Source organism: Nipponia nippon, unplaced genomic scaffold, assembly GCF_047370975.1.
Source record: "Nipponia nippon isolate SJK-2023a ecotype South Korea unplaced genomic scaffold, ASM4737097v1 scaffold_3, whole genome shotgun sequence".
Taxonomy (NCBI): domain Eukaryota; kingdom Metazoa; phylum Chordata; class Aves; order Pelecaniformes; family Threskiornithidae; genus Nipponia; species Nipponia nippon.
The window spans coordinates 96,766,233-96,785,481 of NW_028262347.1; positions in this window are offsets into that span (position 1 = coordinate 96,766,233).

Below are 19,249 nucleotides of genomic sequence, written 5' to 3' on the forward strand. Positions count from 1 at the left end.
TTTGATGAGTATTAGCAATGATGCCATTTGATGCTAAATAAAACTTAGGTCTCTGAGGACAAACCATGGTCATATAACTGTGGAAACTGAGATCTCTTCACCCCTGCAGTAAAGGAACATGTAATTAATGCAAGCACTAATTAAAATTTAAATAATTGATAATATTATTACTAAGGAACTATATATAGCAATATCAAGAGGCCTAGAAAATCTGGCAGTAATTGAAATAACTGTGTCTAAGGAGCAGCACTAAGCAACCTTCCCACATGCATACCCAAAACAAACAATGCCCGGCCCAGCAACATTCGTAACAGAGGAAATGGTGCAGGAGAGAACAGAATAATGTTAAATAAGGAATAGGGCCACATGGCCTGAAGTTGTTCATCAGAAGAGCCACAAGCAACTCAGCTGCTTGAAGGCAGCGATTTGTGCCATGCAAAGCAGTGGAGCAGACGAGGACTATAATGAGAGCAAAGAATATTTTATAACATTTGAAAAAGAATGGAAACTTTAGCTGTGGATTTAAAATGAGGGTAAGAGCACCCTGTCCATTACTTTAGGTCTTTAACATGTGAATAGTCAGGCAGTGCTGACAACCAGCCTACACAGCAACAAGGTGAAGTTAATGACTAAATCATCTGGAGGAAGGGAGGGCATAGCAATGGCCAGCGGGAGATAATCAACAGGATGTTGGCTTGGTACATCTGTTAATGAGAGGCCAAGCAGCAGCTGCCAAAGCAGAGAAATTCAACAAGCCTCATGTTGTTTCAAGTCCACTGCAATACTGGCCAAAAGCTAAGAACGCTCACTGGCCCCCAAAGCTCTAACGTCTCTCTGAACACCTCTCCCCTGTTCAAGAATTACTTACTTCACCTGCTCTGTATCCAACAGCTGCTTTCCTGTTACTCAGAAATCTGACAGTGAACCCTCTTTCCCTTGTTTGCAAGGCTCTTTCCCTGTCTGGCATTCATAAACAATTACATATAGAATGAAAGCTCTTAGGAGTTGGGAGAGGTACAAGAAATTCTGTTACTGGTGATCATCATGAACAATTTACAGGGGAACTTTGAGCAGTGCTGCTCAAACCCAGGCTCCTGTCACTATTAAAAAAATAACTATTTAATGAGCTTCTGTTTTCATTAATGGTGTGAAATTAAGGCTGCTTGCCACCAGGTGAATAATAATAGACAATCTTTAAGCAAATGAGGTCCTCCTTCCCTTCATTTTAATATGACAGATTAAAACACGCTTTCTTATTCTCCATTTTGTTAAGCAGAAGCTTCACTGCAGACTCCTTGCTTCAGCAATTGAAAGTGTTTGGTTTTACTTTGCACCCTTTCCCTTCAAGGTTTTATTTGGAGGAAAAAGTTTTATGATAAAAAATGAGAAGAAACATTATAGTGAAATAATTAACCACACAGAAAGCTCCTTTCAGTTTAAATATTCCACTGCAGCGTGTGAACTGAGAGAGAACCAGAGAAATGAGCCTAGCTCAAAGCAAATGTGAGGCTGACAGGTGAAGCTTGATGGTGTGGCTATATGAACAAGTTACTGTGAGAAAAGCTGGAGGGGAGATTTCCAGCACATTAACTGAACCATGGGAACTGCCTGTGCACATGCCTCCTCCGGAGGTAAATGTGTAGCTTGCCCCCAGGTGAAAACGGATCTTGCCATTTCCAATATACAGTGAGTCACTGGGCTGAAAGATGTACCTGAAGGCAAATAGAATCATACAATCATTCAGGTTGGAAAAGACCTTTAAGATCATCAAGTCCAACCATTAACTGAACACTGCCAAGTCCACCACTAAACCATGGCCCTAAGCATTACATCTCCATGTCTTTTAAATACTTCCAGGGATGAAGACTCAACCGCTTCCCTAGGCAGCCTGTTCCAGTGCCTGACTACCCTTTCGGTGAAGAAGTTTTTCCTAATATCCAGTAGAAACCTCCCCTGGAGCAACTTGATGCCATTTCCTCTCGTCCTGTCGCTTGTTACTTGGGAGAAGAGACGGACCCCCACCTCGCTACAACCTCCTTTCAGGTAGCTGTAGAAAGCGACATGGTCTCCCTTGAGCCTCCTTTTCTCCAGGCTAAACAACCCCAGTTCCCTCAGCCGCTCCTCAATAAGACTTGTTCTCTAGACCCTTCACCAGCTTTGTTGCTCTTCTTTGGACACAAGGTAAATATAGTGAGGTAATAATGAGGTAAATCAGCAGAAGCTTAGGAGGGATTCCTCCCAAGGTGTGTTGATAGCAGGAGGTATGAATACACTTGTTTGGAAATCTAATATGTGGACTGAGTTACTCTTGATTTGTCTGAAGCAGGAACTGGTCTCTAAGCACTGGATGGGTGCAGAGAGGATCTCTGAAAGCCACATATGAATTACAGGGTAGGGAAGATGGAACCAGGATGCAAAGAGGATTATAACATAGTCAACTGATGGATTGTACAAAAAACCTTTGCAGCAGCAGTTTGAGGAATGATGATATTTGTTGAGAACAGAGAAAATAGTGTTGCAGCAACCAAAGATACAAAGAGTGACAGAACTTTGAAGAAAGCATTTAAGTTGTTAGGATGCACACAGTGGGCCGTATCTTAAAGATCTTAGAAAATAAACACCTGCAGGTTCTAGAAACATCCAATATAAAATTATGTCTAATTAAAGTTTAAATGAAAGGCAGGACATTGGTATTTTTCACAGTAAAATAGGGCAGTAAGGAAGGCTTAAAAGGAGAAGATTAAGAGCTCTCTGTTAGCCATCATCAGCTTGAGCTGATGGATAAGACACCCACAAGGGATGGCAGATTTTAATTTGGACTGAATGAATCATACATATCACAGTGGTCAGTCCCAGTCATCTGCACATGTACTGTAACTGAATTTATATTTGTAGAGGGGGGGAAAGAGTGAATCAAAGTCAGAAGCTGCTGAAATCTCTGTGAAAATTCAGATGGGCTTAGCAGCACTTCACTATTGTGCAAAACTCTAAGCAAAACTGCAATCATCTCTTAACCATCCTGAGCTAAAATGCCATTTTAGAAGGCAGAATTTGTACAACCACAGCTAAATTAATTGAGATGACAGAAAACATATCATGAGATTTTTTTCAATTTTGAGTGTAATTACAATCTCCCTTTAACCCGTCCCTTCCCCATAGTTGCATTATGTAATTGCATTATTCCAAATTCAAAACATAATAATAAATTATAATCAGTTAAAGCACCCAGAGATTTTTTTCAAATGGACATATTCCAGAAACAATTATATTTTGCTTTAAAAGCAAGAACAGTCAGTGCTCTGCTTATTATTGGTGCTCAGAGCACAACAATCATATTTTATTCAGGATACTTACTGTCCCAGATAGGTGCCTGGCAAATTGCTCTGAACATTTTCTAGTGCAATTATGGACAGATTGCTTAAAGGTTGAGTACAATAAATGGAATGGCATTGTGACATGGTTTGTGCTTATTTACAAGAAAATATAAACAGCTTTAAACCCCCCATATCTAATGGTGTGCAAAGTCCTTAACTGCAGTGGTTACCAACAGGTAGTTATATTTTTCTTTTTGTAATAAAGCTAAAAGGAACAAGCCATGAGTGAGTGACTAGAGAACAGTGACAATTACTGACATTTATAATTGTACAGCACTAGTTGGTAACTTACAGATTTTGTGTTGTTTTTCTTGTTTAATTCTACTCCGTATTAATTCCTTAATCTAGCTGACCATTAAACTACATCTGCTGGCAGACAGAAGAGGCTGTAGAGAGTGGGAAAGAGCAGGCGGAATGGAAAGACAGATTCTTTGGTAGGACTGCAAGCTTAAAACCTTAAAAATACTTCCAATAAAGTTCAGGAGCTTTCTCTCCTCCTCACAGATTACAGAAGCCATGAGATCCAACAGAGCAACAGGACATGGATTTAGCTAGTTTGTTTATTTGAACTTGGCTTGTGTCCCTGTGCTTTCCTTGTCATTCAATATTGCTTAGGGACAACCAGCACCATTTAGAAGAACCATCACACTGTGCTCTAATGGATGCCTGCCTTTCTGGTTTTGGAAGAGGCTCCTCCTGATTCACTTGCAGCTCCAGTGGAAGGTGTAATAAAAGACTTGTATGATTTTTCTTTGTAAATACACTTAGTTAAGAGATTTTTTTGTGCATTTGGGATCCATTAGTATTTACAAATAAGTCAAAGCCTCATAAATACACAGAGGGAAGTTTCCCCTCAAAGTCCACATGTGCTCTGATACTGGAGGCTGTTCAGGTTGTGGTCTACATGTCTGGTTTAGGTTTCCAAAGGAAATACACTTGCACATACATAATTTGACAGATCCTTGCCCTATTCCCTTCAAGTTTAACTGGAAACTACAGTAGCTGCCTTTACATAAACACACAAATTAGAAGAAGTGGGATGATCATTCAGTTTTACTGTACCATAGATAACAATCAGACAATCAATTAGTTTAAGACGAAAAGGCACAAGAGAGCGTAACACTGGTTATTCTACATTAATGAACAAGCACCATGCAGTGAGACTCCAGCCTCATTTTTACTTACAGTACCCTTCAGAATCCTAACCCAGACCCATACAACCTGAGACCCAAGCACAAAGTTAATCTGACACTTTGCTTTTTTCCCCCCTACAGTTTTGCGTTTTGTTCAAAGCTTCAGAGCTTGCCCTACCAATTTTGCTCTGTTTCAGAAGTCCTTCAGAATTTCTGCAAGCAAAACTTTACAGCAGCATTTCCCTTAATTTCCAGAGCTGATCAGAAGGGAAGCTGGCCCTGCAGGTATTAACTGGCAATTTGGATTAAAATGCCTCATTTAAAGAAATTACCCCATGGATGAATGGTTACCTTGCAGGAAGAGAAAAATAAACTGAAGGACCATTGAGCTGGCATATGTTTGTGACCTGCAATAGAAGATCCTTGGGAATAATTGCAAAAAACAGCAAAAAGGAACCTACTTTGCAAAAGCAGCAGGATGAACAACAGGCATATCCCTGGTTTAATTCCAGGGTAGATTTAGCCCAGAGTCTTCCCTCCTTACTGGAGAGAGCTGTGAGAACCTGTGCTTTTATTTTAAATGCGTAGCTGTCAGGAGGAAGGCTGGAGACCATTTTAACATGAAAATTAGAAGTGAAGCAAAGAAAGAATAACATTCAGAGGGCATGATTTTCTGCATTCTAATACAGTTTCTCCTTTTCACTACAGAAGTGACGTACAAGATGAGGGAGTGACAAGAGCCAGACTGTTTTTCAACAAGTTTACAACTTAAGTACACAAGGCACACAAAATGGAAAAGGGAATACTTCATGCCCATTTTGAAGGATGGTTAATTCAGGGACTAAGAGATTCAGTGATTTGTTCAGATGGAGCACGTGCTATAGAACAGGAAAATACTCTAGAAATCTCATGCTCATCTTCTTTTTCTCCATGATTAATAATATTATCCTGTTAAAAATTTAAAAATTGCTTTTCAAGGGCACCTGCAAAATATCCATCTATCTTTTAACACACATGTGAAAGGAAACAGTTTTAACACTGAAATGACCATGAAATCCTATACCAAGAAGGGCTGGTGGGAAGTAATCACAGAGCTACCTTGTAGCTCCTTTTGTTAGGCTTGTCAGATCTACACTTGCAGGGCTCATGGGAAAAGTGAAGACCTGTAATGTCATTTCAGATCTGCTTCTGACCTGAGCTCTGCTCCCCAAAAGTCACTTCTAAGCAAGGTAGCTGCTCAGAGACTTGATTCATGAAGGATATCTTGGTATGGCATAACCCATGGGTGTGCTCTTAAAAAATGGTGCATGGTCTAACCCTGCTGCAACAAGTGTTACAGGAAGTTCTGTGACTTGTACAACAAATGCTTCTCAAAGCAGTAACTTGGCTGTAGTCCCATACCTCTTTTGCCATCATTTTAAAAAAAAGAGAATAAAGTATCCTGTTTCTAAAGCCAATCTATTTTAAACTACAGTTTCCCGTGCCTGCTAGAAAGGCACCTACTAGCTCATTTGGGAAGTCCAACCAGGTACAGAAAATGGAAAAATTTTCCCAGGTTTCCCAACACAATTAATCCCTACTGAATCTTCCTGATTAGTTTATTTTTGTCAGGTAATTAAGATCTTTCACAAATTACTCATATGCTCAGGTTATAAATGTCATTTACTTCATAAGCCCTTTTTCAAAGGGCCAAATAATGCTAAAATGCCAAATAATACTAAAAAGATGCCACAGGAGTGGGTGGATGATGAGGAGATAGTGGAATAGAAAAAGGCTGGCAACTTCTGAAGGAAAAGTGAGGGGAGGTGACTGCTACAGACAGGAAACCGAGGAGGGAAGGAGAACCAGGGAAAGAGAAACTGCAGAGCAAGAGAGGGATACAGTGGAGGAAACTGGAGAGGAGAGAGAAAACATGACCTGGCAGGGGAGGAAATAATAAGACAATAAGGTTAATTCCCGATAGCCCTGCCCATACTAGCCATCAGAACAAAAGGGGTTGCTTCAAGCTCTGCAGCTTCACAGTACTCATGCCGGTAACTGTCATGCCCATTTTTAAACAGGAGGCCCTATTTCCCTTTTTCCCATCCTCACTTACACTTCTCCATTCAAAGCGGTACTTCTCCAGGCTGGGATTGCCTCTTTACAGTGCTCGCAGAGGCCTCAATCTCAGTCAGTGCCTCTAAATGCTACTGGGAGACAAATTATAATAAGTAGGAGAGAAAGGCAAGAGAGAACTCCTAGTCCCAGGGCTTTTTCCCATCCATGTATATCATCTATCTTTTTTAATAATACATTAATCCATTAAATAGGGATTTAAGAAAAAGAAATGCTCTTGCTCTTTTTAAAGCAGTTTACACAACTGACATTCTTTTTCTCTGACCATTTCATTGCTCTGTTTATGGTTCTTTCACCACCTATAAAACTCAAACTTTTAAAATAAAACACTTGAGTTCCAGCAAAAGGGTTTTTATCTCCTTAATGAATACAAATGTCTCTAATCCACTTTACAAAACTTAAAATAAAGCCTGTAAATGTACTGTGGGTGTTTGATGATGTTTGTCTCCTTTATTAGTCATGTAATACAGCACTGCAATGTTTTTTCACCTTGGGTTTTAAACTCTTCTCTCTGGACCTTAATTGCTTGCTGACAGGCTCGGGATTGCAGTCCTTCTCCCCCTCCTTCCTGCCTGGCAGACTTTCACCAAGCTGGATGCTTTGGCAAATAGTTTGAGACCCATGTTTTCAGAAGGGAGGCATCGTCAAAATCGGGAGTGTGTATCACTAAGCATCACTGCTGCTGTGCCCGACAGCATCATGAATGCACAGCATATTTGCATCCTAGAAGATCCCAAAGCAGGCATGTCCTGAGCTGCAGCGGAATGCTTACAGCCAGGTTTTGCACTTCACCGACCCTGGGGCTTATCTGTGCAAAGCCATATGTCACAAAACACATGGCATCAAATCTAAGTCAGTGCTGGTTGCCTGGAGTCCCTAAGGGCTCACCCAGCCACCACACTCTCTGGTGTCCCAAGCTTGGCCCCTTGTGGTGGCACTGAGGAACCTTCTGTGATATCTCCGCACTTCCCAAGTGTTCCTACATCTCTCTGAGGGATGAACCGACACATTCATCTTAATAGGCAGGAACTTGGGTACTGGGTATGATGCTTCTTACATGTCTAATACTAAGCTTCCCACTGTAAATCAGAGGCACTATTTTGAAATACTTTTATTTGAAAAAAGTAAACAACAAAAAAATAACGATCCTTTGTATGGATTGGAAAGATAGACTGGACCTGCACCAACCTTATTTAATTGCCTTTATTTTTCCCTTGAAAAACAAATCAGAGATGCGCTGCAAAAAATGAAAATCTAAGGCGGCAGATGAGCAATATTCTTTGCCAAAATCAGCTAACTTTGAGTTCAGGAGGAGGTTGTGGTTCTGCAGTTTTGCAGTGTGCTGCAAATCCTCTGCATGTGTCCACACCTCACCTGCCGGGGCAGCCAGCTCACATTTTGCTCCAGAACTGACTTGCGGGGGCATTGCTTATCTCCTATCCCACTCAACGAGAAAAAAATCCTGTGTGCCACTTGAGCCAGGACCTAAGTAACAGGGCTTCATTACCATTGCAGCATGTATTTTGAAAGCCAGCTTGAAGCCAGCACATTTTTGTAACTTAAAGAAATGTTGACGCCTATCTTGAGGGCAGAGGGAATACACAGTAGGTACCAACAAATGAATTATTAATTGCTCAGGTAAAAGAATGAGGCCAATTCCATCTTGAACTCCACCAGGATCCCTCAGGGCTCTCTATAAGATACTAATAAGATGGACATCAGATTTTGGAGCACTAATATATTTGCAGAGTTAATGAAAGTGAAATTTAACTGTAAAAATGGTGTTGCAAGGACAAATTTCATGTTATGAGATGCAAACTTTGCTAATTATTTTACTGTCTGAATGAAAGCAATGCTTCTATGATACAAAACAAGCAGGAGCAACATTTTGGTCAACGAGAAATGAGGGAACTGTCAGCAAAACCTAAGCTAAGGGAAACAGAGAAATATGTCACATTGTGCTGGTGCCTGTGAACCAAGTGGGGACAGTGAGATATTTTTAAGTTTAGTTTTAGTCTTAACATGCATTTCATCAAGCTGCCAGAGAAATCTTGAGTTTTTCTTCTCCCTCTTTGATTTACTCCCCTCTACAGAATCACTGTGTAAATCTCCAGTTTTAGCTGCCTTGGAGACAAAGTCACACGACTGAGAAATGGTATATTGCCTAAGAAAGGTAGTGCATCATGAAAGCTAACGTATCTAATACCCTGCTGAGTATTTGATTACAGGTTACAAACGTGCAGTGACGCTAGGCCAAAGTTTACTGATGGGTCCTGCCCACGGTGAGCTGTCTCCTGTTTCCCTAGAGCTGATCCACAGCTTTAGCACTACAGTACCGTCCATGCAGTTGAAAAGAGAAAACCGTGATCCTTCTCTCATTCTCTTCCTCACCAATTAAAAACCCCACAATTTGCTACACTCAAGTTTAGTACATTTTTCATGTTTGCTGACAACTTCCACCTACAAGAAACCTAAGACAAAAAGACAGTTCTGAGTGCGATAGCTGATTGCACTCATGACATCCGCATGCTATTCCTACCGTTTTTACCTCCTCCTTGCTAGCTTTGAGCTTGCTAAAGCTTCTTCAGGTTGGGGCTGACCTCTGGTAAGTGCTATGCAAGCATAAAGATGATTTGTATGTGGTCCAGGAAAGAAGCAAGCACATACTCTGCAAATCAGTGGTAGTTCTCCCTGCTTCATGGAATCGTAGAACATTTCAGCATCTTCTGTGTTGGCTTCCAGCATACACTAGGTGCAATGAAAAATGCCAGAAAATACAAACTAACCATTGACAACCCAAATGGAGAAGATGGAGCATTTTTATTCAAGTCGGCCACCAATGGCAGGTGAACTACAGAGAAATACATTTTGCAGCAAGATTCCTTTTTCAGTGTTAGAAGACAATAACCTTTCCCCATTTATTATCACAGAGCAGGGGTCTGTTAGGCAATGACTGGATTAGCATGCTATCAAAGTAGCTTCCATGTTCCGAAATTAACATTTTTTCATTAAACCAACACAAAACAAAACCAAAATCAAAAGCAACAACTGTTTTGCCATTAGCCAAGAGTGACCAAAAGACTGAATATATCTCAAGACCAGTTCCTGGCGATCAGTAGTTTAGCCACCCCAGTCACCTCAAGCTACTTCACAGTAATTCAGTTTGCAACTATGCCAGGCTCATGGTCTCATTTTGTGAATAGAGGTTACTGCTCTGTACGTTTGCAGTCCAGTATCTTTCAGTAGCATTAAATTTATCTGAAAAGAAAAGATTTTACACTGTACCTAAGTACCTGATAGCAACACCTATGTGGAAGGAAGGGAAGATTAAGAAAAATCAAAAGACTTCATACATAAATGATCAGGAGAAAACACACTGCACATGAGAGATTTTGCCTCTAGAGCCAAAAGAATTATTGAGAATAGGCAAAACACCACAGAAGCATTCTGAAGAGGTTAAAAGGAACTGAAGCAGGCAGATGGGATTGTAAATAATCTCACTAATATATTTGTAGAAAGGAGGTGACATTCAGCTCCCAGTCACACACACAGAAAACCCCAGCCCACAGACCTCTCCTGCTTTGTCCCAGAACCCACAGGGATGAGGCACAAACAGGACCAATGAGAAAGGAAAGGAGAGAGAGGGAACTTCATATGAAAAAGATTTGCTCTGTGTCTGAAGAGGCTCTATTCATCAGAGCAGCACAATCAGAATCACTTCTCATGACAGCAGAAGTAATAAAAGAGAAAAGATTTTGCCACAGAGCAAAAATGAGGAGGCCTCTCTATCACCCCTGGCCCAGTGGGAGAAGTCAAATCTTTCAACTAGCAGTGAAATTCAACTCAATTAAAGAAGGACCCTAGGCACTGGCAATGTCTGTGTTCTGGAAGTTATCATCAGAGAATTACTGGGTTTTCCGGTACACCTCAAGCACTCTTTGCTTATTGTGGAGAATTAGATTATTTGCATGCTCTTCAGTGTACCTATAGCATTTACTAAGCAATTACGACCATTAACATGATATAATACATTGCTTCAGAGCTCCAGTTGCATAGAGAGCTCACAAAGGATTTTCCCTCTCCTCACGAGCTGCCTTAGACCAGCGCGATATTCCAAGATGACACACCGGACACTTGGTGTGACTGCTGTATCTTATGGAAATGCCTTAAGGCAGAATGATTGCTAATCTGGGAAAAGGAAAAGAACTTCTCACCTAATAAAACCTTTGCTTTTTTTTTTTTCCCCTTCCTCTGCAGCATGGACATCTCACTGCTGATAACTCTCAGCTGGCAAGAATTCTGGGTCTTTGGGCCCCACTGGCATCTCCTGTGCACAGGGACTGAGGCAACTACTGAAATGTTCTAAATATTAAGAAGTAGCAAAGATTTCCAGAAAACCAGCAGTGTTTTCTTAGAGGTTTAGGAAAGAAGAACTGCCACCTTACCCATAGAGAACTTTAAAAACATACAGATCTTCCTCAGTTTAAAAAAATAATCTAATAAGAGCTCATACTTTTTTTTTCTTACAAAGAGGTTTGTCAATAGCCTCCCTTTAGGACTCCTAACATTATAAGACAGCCCTAAACAAAACCTGCCACTGGTGTTACCACTCATCACTCAGTGAGGACTCTCTCACATGCCAGATGGGTATGTCTGACCTTTAATGAGACCATTGTATAAGTCTTCTGGCCATTTTGACCAGATGGCTTTACAACCTCCAATGAAAGTTTCTATCAAATGGTCCATTTGAATAATCCTAGCTAACACTTTCCTACATCTTTAAGAGTATAGCACAGAAAAAAAAGGTGTAAGTTACAGTAAGATAGTAGTTGTAAAGGATAAACAGTTGGTTTATCACTCTCATTGTGAGAGTGATACTGTTATTGCTTGATGCTTCTTCCCAGTAAAAAAACCAAACCTCTCCTCACATTAGCTTGAGCACTTCATTTAATAAAACGAGTAACTAAAAATGGATTCATCTGCTGTTATAGTTGCCAAATACAGCAAGGACACAGGCAAGTTTATAATGACCTAATGTCACAAGAATAATGATAATTAATAAAACAATTGCCATCAATATTAAAATGTATCCTGTGCTTTTCATTTTCACTTTCCTGATCTTCATTCTTTTCTGAATTTAGTCCTCTAATTCATCAATGGGAATTTTGGCCAAATGGAACTTCGATTTGGTAAAAACGGAAAGGGATTGGCTTAATTCCTCATTGGCTTAATGCGGAAGAGCAGAATAAATTGGAGAGTGTGGTTTTGAAGAATTAAAATCATATCAGCAATAACTTGTAATAACAAATGTTGGCTTCATACTAGCATAGATTCAGTAATTTACCTCCTTGTCATGTGGTTTGTTTTAAGGTTATCGGACCTGGAGAGACTCAAGCAAGCATTCAAACTACCAGCCTCATTTCTGTTGTTCCCACAAACTCAGATTTCAGAGTTTGAACTAAATCCAAAATTGCCTCTTTGGTGTTGGTGGGGTAAAAATCCAATTCAGTCTGTGAGATGCAGCAGTACTGCTATTGAGGAAACAAAACCAAACCTAACTCACATATATGAACAGATGAGAAATGCAGCATGACAGAATTTCTGTAGTTCTAAATGAGAGGAATTAAAAGTCAGGACATTTCTATGGAAACTCCTGACCATAAACTGAACTGCAAATACCAGGTAACCTTCCCAAAATGAAAGCAGCTTACCTACCAACCCCAATACAGGTTGGAGCTACTGCACAGCATGAGTTGCATTACATCAGTTCATCACTGAAAGCACTGAAATACCTCCCAGACATTACCACTGGGGAAGATGTTAAGCTGCCAACCACATTTTGGCACAGTTTGTCATGAAAATCTAAAAGCTTTCCTTTTTAGTGTGGATATTTTATCATTATGATTGGGCCCAGAATTCCGGGGAAGGAGGGGGGAAGGAATTTTGCCCTTTTATTAGCTCTAGATCAGTCACTTGTGATGGTGACAGCCACACCGTGACCAATGCTGTGTCCACTGCTGAACAGAGCTGTGACTCCTTTCACCCCCTTCTCTCTTCCTCCACAGAGGTAATTTTCAGTGCAGGTAGTGATATGAATAAGGTGAACGAACAGACATTTTATGGATCATTTGTCATAGTTATGCCAAAGCAAGGAAACATCCAACTGCAGTTAAAGAAAGGTAAGAACTTTGAGAGGAAGCTTTAACGCTTCCTCTACCTATTTGCCGCATGCATTCTACCTTTCCAGAGCTGGATTTAAAACCAAAATATTATTGAATTATTTGAAAACTCTTTACCTCCAGGTGATGTATTTATTCCTAATAGAGCTAAAATGGGAAAATAACAAACAAAGCTTTCAATTTCTTGGAGAGAGGGCCACATATTGGAAGACAGTAAGCACAGCAGTAACATCACAAATTACTGTAAATTGAGTATCTAGCTGTAATTTTCATTTCATTCTTTCCTGATAGATATTAGCTTGAATTTGATTACGTTTTATGTTTACTAAAGTGGAGTTATGAGAGACTAAATATACAGCTCCCTGAAGGAAGCATACAACAGTTAGGATAGGGAACAACTTATTGAGGTTGCAGGTATCCATCAGCTAAGAGCACACCAGGAAAGCAACAAATGAGTCAGGGTTTCTGTCTATTCCTGATTGTACCATTGATTCCCTATATGACTTTTTAAGTGTCATTTACGACATGGGTTTCTGCTAAGAATTTCAGTGTGTGTACACTTGAAGATCCCCAAAGTTTGGATCTCTGTGCAAATTAGTTTGTCATTACTGGAAGTGGCAACTAACTTAGGAGATATGGACATTGGTTACAGAAAAAGAAAAAAGATGTCAAGTTTAGCACATCATTGCCATTAGAGTGCAGTCCTTTTCAGAACAGACCTTCTCAGAGACGTAGCTCGTTCATCCATTTTTTTTAGTGTTCCAGTGTGCGGAACAATAGTAATATCTCCTCTACGGGTAAAAAGCAGGAGCAGAAAGTTACTGTGCCAGGTTCCTGCAGTCCTCAGTGCTGGGAACAAAGAAAGGTATGGCCAAAACCTGCTGCCCACCTGCAGCTCTGAGCTGGCAGGCCAGCCCTCACTAGTCCCAGGCAGCCAGAGGCTGTGTGAGCATAAAATTGTCTTTGCAATTAGCCAGGCATTTTACAATCATGGAATTTTTGTGTGATTGCTTGGAATATACCAAGCAGTATCATCTACATAAATAATTCTAAAATATCTCAGATGCCTTTTATTGGAAGAAACATCTGTTATTTCCAGCTGAAATCTACCTCCTGCTCCAAATATCTTGTGCCTCATCCTTACTGAGGAGCAAAACTACATATTGATGGCCTAAGCAACAGAAAACATGGCCTGCAAAATTTTGACCTAAGCAACCCAGCACAATGAATGCTCAAGACATCTGTTGTGATGCCTCTGTTGACCAGGGACCAGATCTTTTTGATGATGGCTCACCTGGCTTTAAGTATCCTACCTGAGGAGGATACCCAGACATCCCATTTAGGGGACTCAACACTAGAAAAAGAATCTCTGCCATCTCTGCGTGAAATGGGGTAAGAAGCCATTTAAGAAGGAGATGTAAGTGAAAGAGGGAAGAAAAGAAGTGAAAGGAAATACATATTAGAGTAGCAGGTGGATCACCTTTCCAGTGACATGGTCCCTGCTTGGTTCTTGAACTCCTCTGCTCCACTTTTAGGATCTGGTTCAGTTATTGTCTCATTTTTAAAGCCTGCTGCTTCTTCTTTGTGAGGGGAAACACTATGCGGTTCACAGAAAGAAGGGGTGAAACAACCCCATGCACATGAGTTTAAAAAAAAAAAAAAAAAAAAAATCAACAACCCAAGTTCTGCATTTAACCATGGCCATGTGCAGACATAGGCTGGAAAAGGTGAGCAGGATCTGGGTCGAATTTTTCTTTAATTCAAACTCCAGGCTCAGTTTTAGCCTGCACACAACATCCTTGCCTGCATATAATTTCCCAGTATGTTTCATCTGGCAGCGATGTTTTTGTTCACACTATTGTGCTATACACTGTTAAACACCTGCTACGTCCCTCTCTTGGGGGTGACTGCATTTCTGTGGTGGGTGAAGTGATTCCCCTATCCAGGGTAATCTGTATTCAGCTGTTCCTCTTTCAGAATGAGAGGTGATACACAAATGTAAATGGTATTACAGTGCCTGTCTTTCACTTCCTCTTGCAACATGCGAAAACATTTTTTCTTACAATAAATTTCATCTATGGAAAAAGCACTTTCCAAGACACCTTTTACCTTGCTGCTGACACATATTAGCATCTAAACCAGAAAAGCCCTCCATTATTAATTTTTAAATAATGAAAACACTATTCCTTCTCAAACCTGTCACCTGCTATAGATCTTAATCAGTTTCAGTCCCATTATGGCAATGCCTGCTGCAGTGAAACAGGGTTTGGAAAACATTTGTCACCTAGGAAAAAATGATTTTCTTTTCAGTGGGATCCACAGCATTAAAAAAATTATAGCAGCATATGCCCTCCAATATATTTTATTAAATGCTAAATGTTAGAAATGTACATAAACCAAATTCTGGATAGTTTTCAGCTTCCCATTAAAGTTCTGCCTTGGAAGCATTACTAGGGCAGGCTGCCAGATACAAAGAGAGTAGATACACTGTTAGAAAGGACACAATCTTTTATTGTTTTTTCCCTTTACAAAGCAGTTGCAGTCAAATGATGCATGGCTGCTGGCGCTTAAACAAACGATGAAGCAGACACCAGGGAGTTTTCTTTTTGTTCAAAATCATCTTGCACTCTCTCCTTCACTAGTTACCCATGAACATTGTCATGGCAGATACACCTCTGAGATTCCTCTGATCTTTGGTCTCAATTGTGGATGAATTTTCCCCCTTTTAAATTTCTTGATCATTTAAAAAACACCCTATAGAAGAACACCTGATAGACAATCAGGTATTTGCATGGATGTTGGTTGCTTTGCTGGAAGTTCCCTGTGACGCCCATGGGTCCTCTTCACCCATCTTCCTCACCCACCTCACTCTCTTGCAACTGGCAATATCCAGATTTTTTTGGCAAATCTGAAACCCAACCACACACTCTCAAGAGAGATGGAAGGATGGCATCTCTGAGACTACAACGAATATTTGAAATCCTATTGCCTGTCATCACAGCACAACATTGAGGGTAGGACAGAAAATAAAACTACGATTCGCCATTGTGCCAGTGGCTGGCAGAGTAATCCTGGATAAACCATCTCAGTTCACTCAAGGCATCTTTCCTAGTCCTTGAAATGGGGGTGAGAATTTCCATATTTTTCAGCCCATTTTGAATGTACGAGATCAAAGATGCTCTCAGCGTACATACAAAATAGTTCCTACACCAACATTTGAAAACCTTAAGTCAATTAAACATAAGTTTCAAAATATCTTTGGCATAAAAAGCTTGTTGGAATACAGGAAATAACCAGGTTGAAACTTAAAGTGTTTCTGGCTCTAACGAAAAATGCCAACATCCCAAGCATCCTGGGGGTAGATGTGCCTAGGAACAGTAAGATATTTTTGTTGCTGGAGCTCTCCTTCTAGCTCTCTCTCGAGCTCTCCTTCTAGCTCACACAAAGTGCTTGAGATGGGCAAACAAACAAACACCTAAATAGGGAACCAAATGTCGCTGTATGACATACTTTATTCAGCCTCTGTCAAATTAGTGTATTTGGATAAAAAAAGGATCAGAAACCCCATTCTTGTATTCAATATCAGTAATCGTCAGTCATTAAACTAATTGACAAAAGGAACCAGCAGCCCTGTCGCACCACTGTGTGCCATGTTTGCACTATGGCCTTACTTCATTGTAGACTGAAGTGAGGGGTAAGGTGATTGCAAACATGTTAATCAAATCCAATGCACGCTATTCCGATCCCGTCTTTTGGTGAAGTACCTCACTCTCCTTTTTGATCTGAGAACTGTTGAAAACATCAGTGTGTAACCAAACCTCTAAAAAGATGAAAACAACTGTGCAAGCAAAGACACTTAAGGCCAATCTCCTTCCCTGTACGACCAGTGTGCACATCTACACAAATAAGAAAGGGACTCAAATACTTCACATTAACCCTCTCCCCTTTCCTTTAGATAATGACTTAAATAAATTGTTCAATGCTTTCTTCTCCTCCCATCTTTTAATTTTTAGAATTTTTTTTTATTAACCATTTTAAAAAGATCCTAAAGTACTGACAACTGCTGGCTCCAGCCCTCTGAAGAAGGATGGCCAAACACATGATGCTGGTGTGCAACAGCATGACCCTTTCAGGCACCAGGAGTCTCCTAATGAGGAGTAGCAGGCAGCAACATCTGCCTCTCCAGATCCAGACACAGAAGGTAAAAAACCATTGCTGAAGAATTCTTTGTTCCAGATGGCAAAGCAGTACCTCCTTCCTGCTCCCAGACACTCACCTGGCCAAGAGGGGCAGCACCCATTACACAGGGTAGTTTCTTAAAGGAGGCAGGACTTCAAAAGAAGCCACATAAAAGGAACAAGGAAAGGAGACCAGAAGGCGGCCTCCTCTGCTTTTGGCACCGCTTGCTCTGTTTCTGCCATTGCACCAGTGAGCTAAACGCCTTCTCCATTCCCCCAGTCCCCTGCAAAAGCTTCTCTCCCCTAGTAAGCTCCCTCTTTTTTCTTCCCAGCACATAGCCTCGCTCAGATAAGCAATGCCCTGCAACAACTGCCGTTCTTACTGCTGCCAACCAGCTGGCATTTGCTGCCATTACTGCAGTTCTCTGACCTCACATTTCTCCTTGACAGAGTGGTAGCAGAGCCAGTGCCTCCTCTTTGCTGTGAGTGCACGCTCAGCACTTTGATAGCTGTTGGTTAGTACATGCCAAGAAATTTCCAGCCCTGCGAGCACTTCTGTCTCCAGAGTACCCCATGTTACGAGCATGGTCTGTGAGCAAAGCATTTCTAGTCAAGCCACTTCTCTGCTGCAGATGCATCTCTATGGCCATCTTTGCTCTTCTCTCATCCTCACTATTGCATTGATCACAGCAAATTTCCTTCAAGGGAGATAATAGCTTAACAGCCTTCAAGCTAAGGGAGATATACAAGTCTACATCTGCTGAAAATGTGGCCCTTTGTCAGAGAAAGTGAATTATCACAGATTCTTCCTCACCTGCAAATATTTCTTTCCACATGATGCAAGTTACAAGCAGTGATATAGCATAGGTTTTCCCTAGCAGCTAAAACTACAATGAGTCTTAATTTATTTTCCTAGTTGTCCTTATTGTTTGTGACTCATTACTAATCGCACTGTTTGGAAATAAAGTAGTCCTTAAAACTTACATGCAATACATAGCCATGCCAAAATTGTAAATACACAATCATTTAAAATATACTCAGACATCTATAAATCACAGGAATAATACTGATTCCCTAGGTAACCGTACAAATATATATTGCACCTCTGGAGATTGCATATGGCTCCAAACTAATTTCCCAACAATATTTATACTCACAAATGGACTTTTGCTTAGAATCAGGGTAGAAAAGGCATGTCAATAAAGGAAGCCCAAATTTGCTTGCTTTCTACCTCACCAAAATTTGGACCCACACAATATGTTATTAGTAATCTAGTTCTATTTAACAGTAAAATGCTAAAATTAAAAAAAAAAAAAAAAAAAAAAAGTGCAGAACTGTGATCCAGGAGAGAAGATCTGGTTTCATTTTTCATGTCCTCTCTATTTCCCAACTCCTTTGCTTGCCTTCTTGTAGCACAGTAGCATTCGTTGCTTTTCTGTACCTCATTTTATATGCCTTTTATCTATCACTTGTACTGTACACTGGTATGAGTTTCACACCAGTAAGACTGAATGCACTAAAAATTCCTCACTCCTGACTTACAGCAGCATCACGTTCTTATCCTCAGTTTGCGTCCTGTTAAAGGTTACAAAAATGCAGACAAATACAGACATACTGCAATTTTCTATGCTGATGGTAAAACAGAAGCAAAACAATTTTTTTTTATATGTGGAGGAAATGTGTCCTAAAGGATACCTTTACATTGATGCTTCACCGTTCTTTTAGGAGCTCTTTACCAATACCTTGCATTCCCTCAATTGCTCAGTTGGGCTTTATTAAAAAAAAAATTCTAGCTACCGTAAAGTGTGGTTTTGTATTTAACAATATTGGATTTTAATTATCTTTTCCTCTATTCCCCTTAATTTTAACTATCTTATTGTTTATCTTGATAAATTAACTGTTCTTTTCTCCATTTACCTATTATCTCTCTAGCTAATCATTATTATGCACTACTTTCTACTTGTACTAAAGCTACCGTTTTGACTTCCCCTGTTACCTATTACTTTTAAACTCTCTCCTGCTGAGCATTTCTTCTCCAATAGGATCCAGCTTAACATTCTGCGTAAGCAACTGGGTGCCATAACTGAAATGAAGCTGCATTTTGCCCCTCAGAGAGGCAAAATACCTTCCCAAATTTCTGGTCTGACCTTTAAAAGAAAGTTTGCTGGAAAATAAAGGCACGGGCTATGAATTACACACAAATTTATACATGAGATGACTTGCCTCATCTGTACAATATGGCTTCCCAGTTGGTTTGGCAGCAGCCTGAA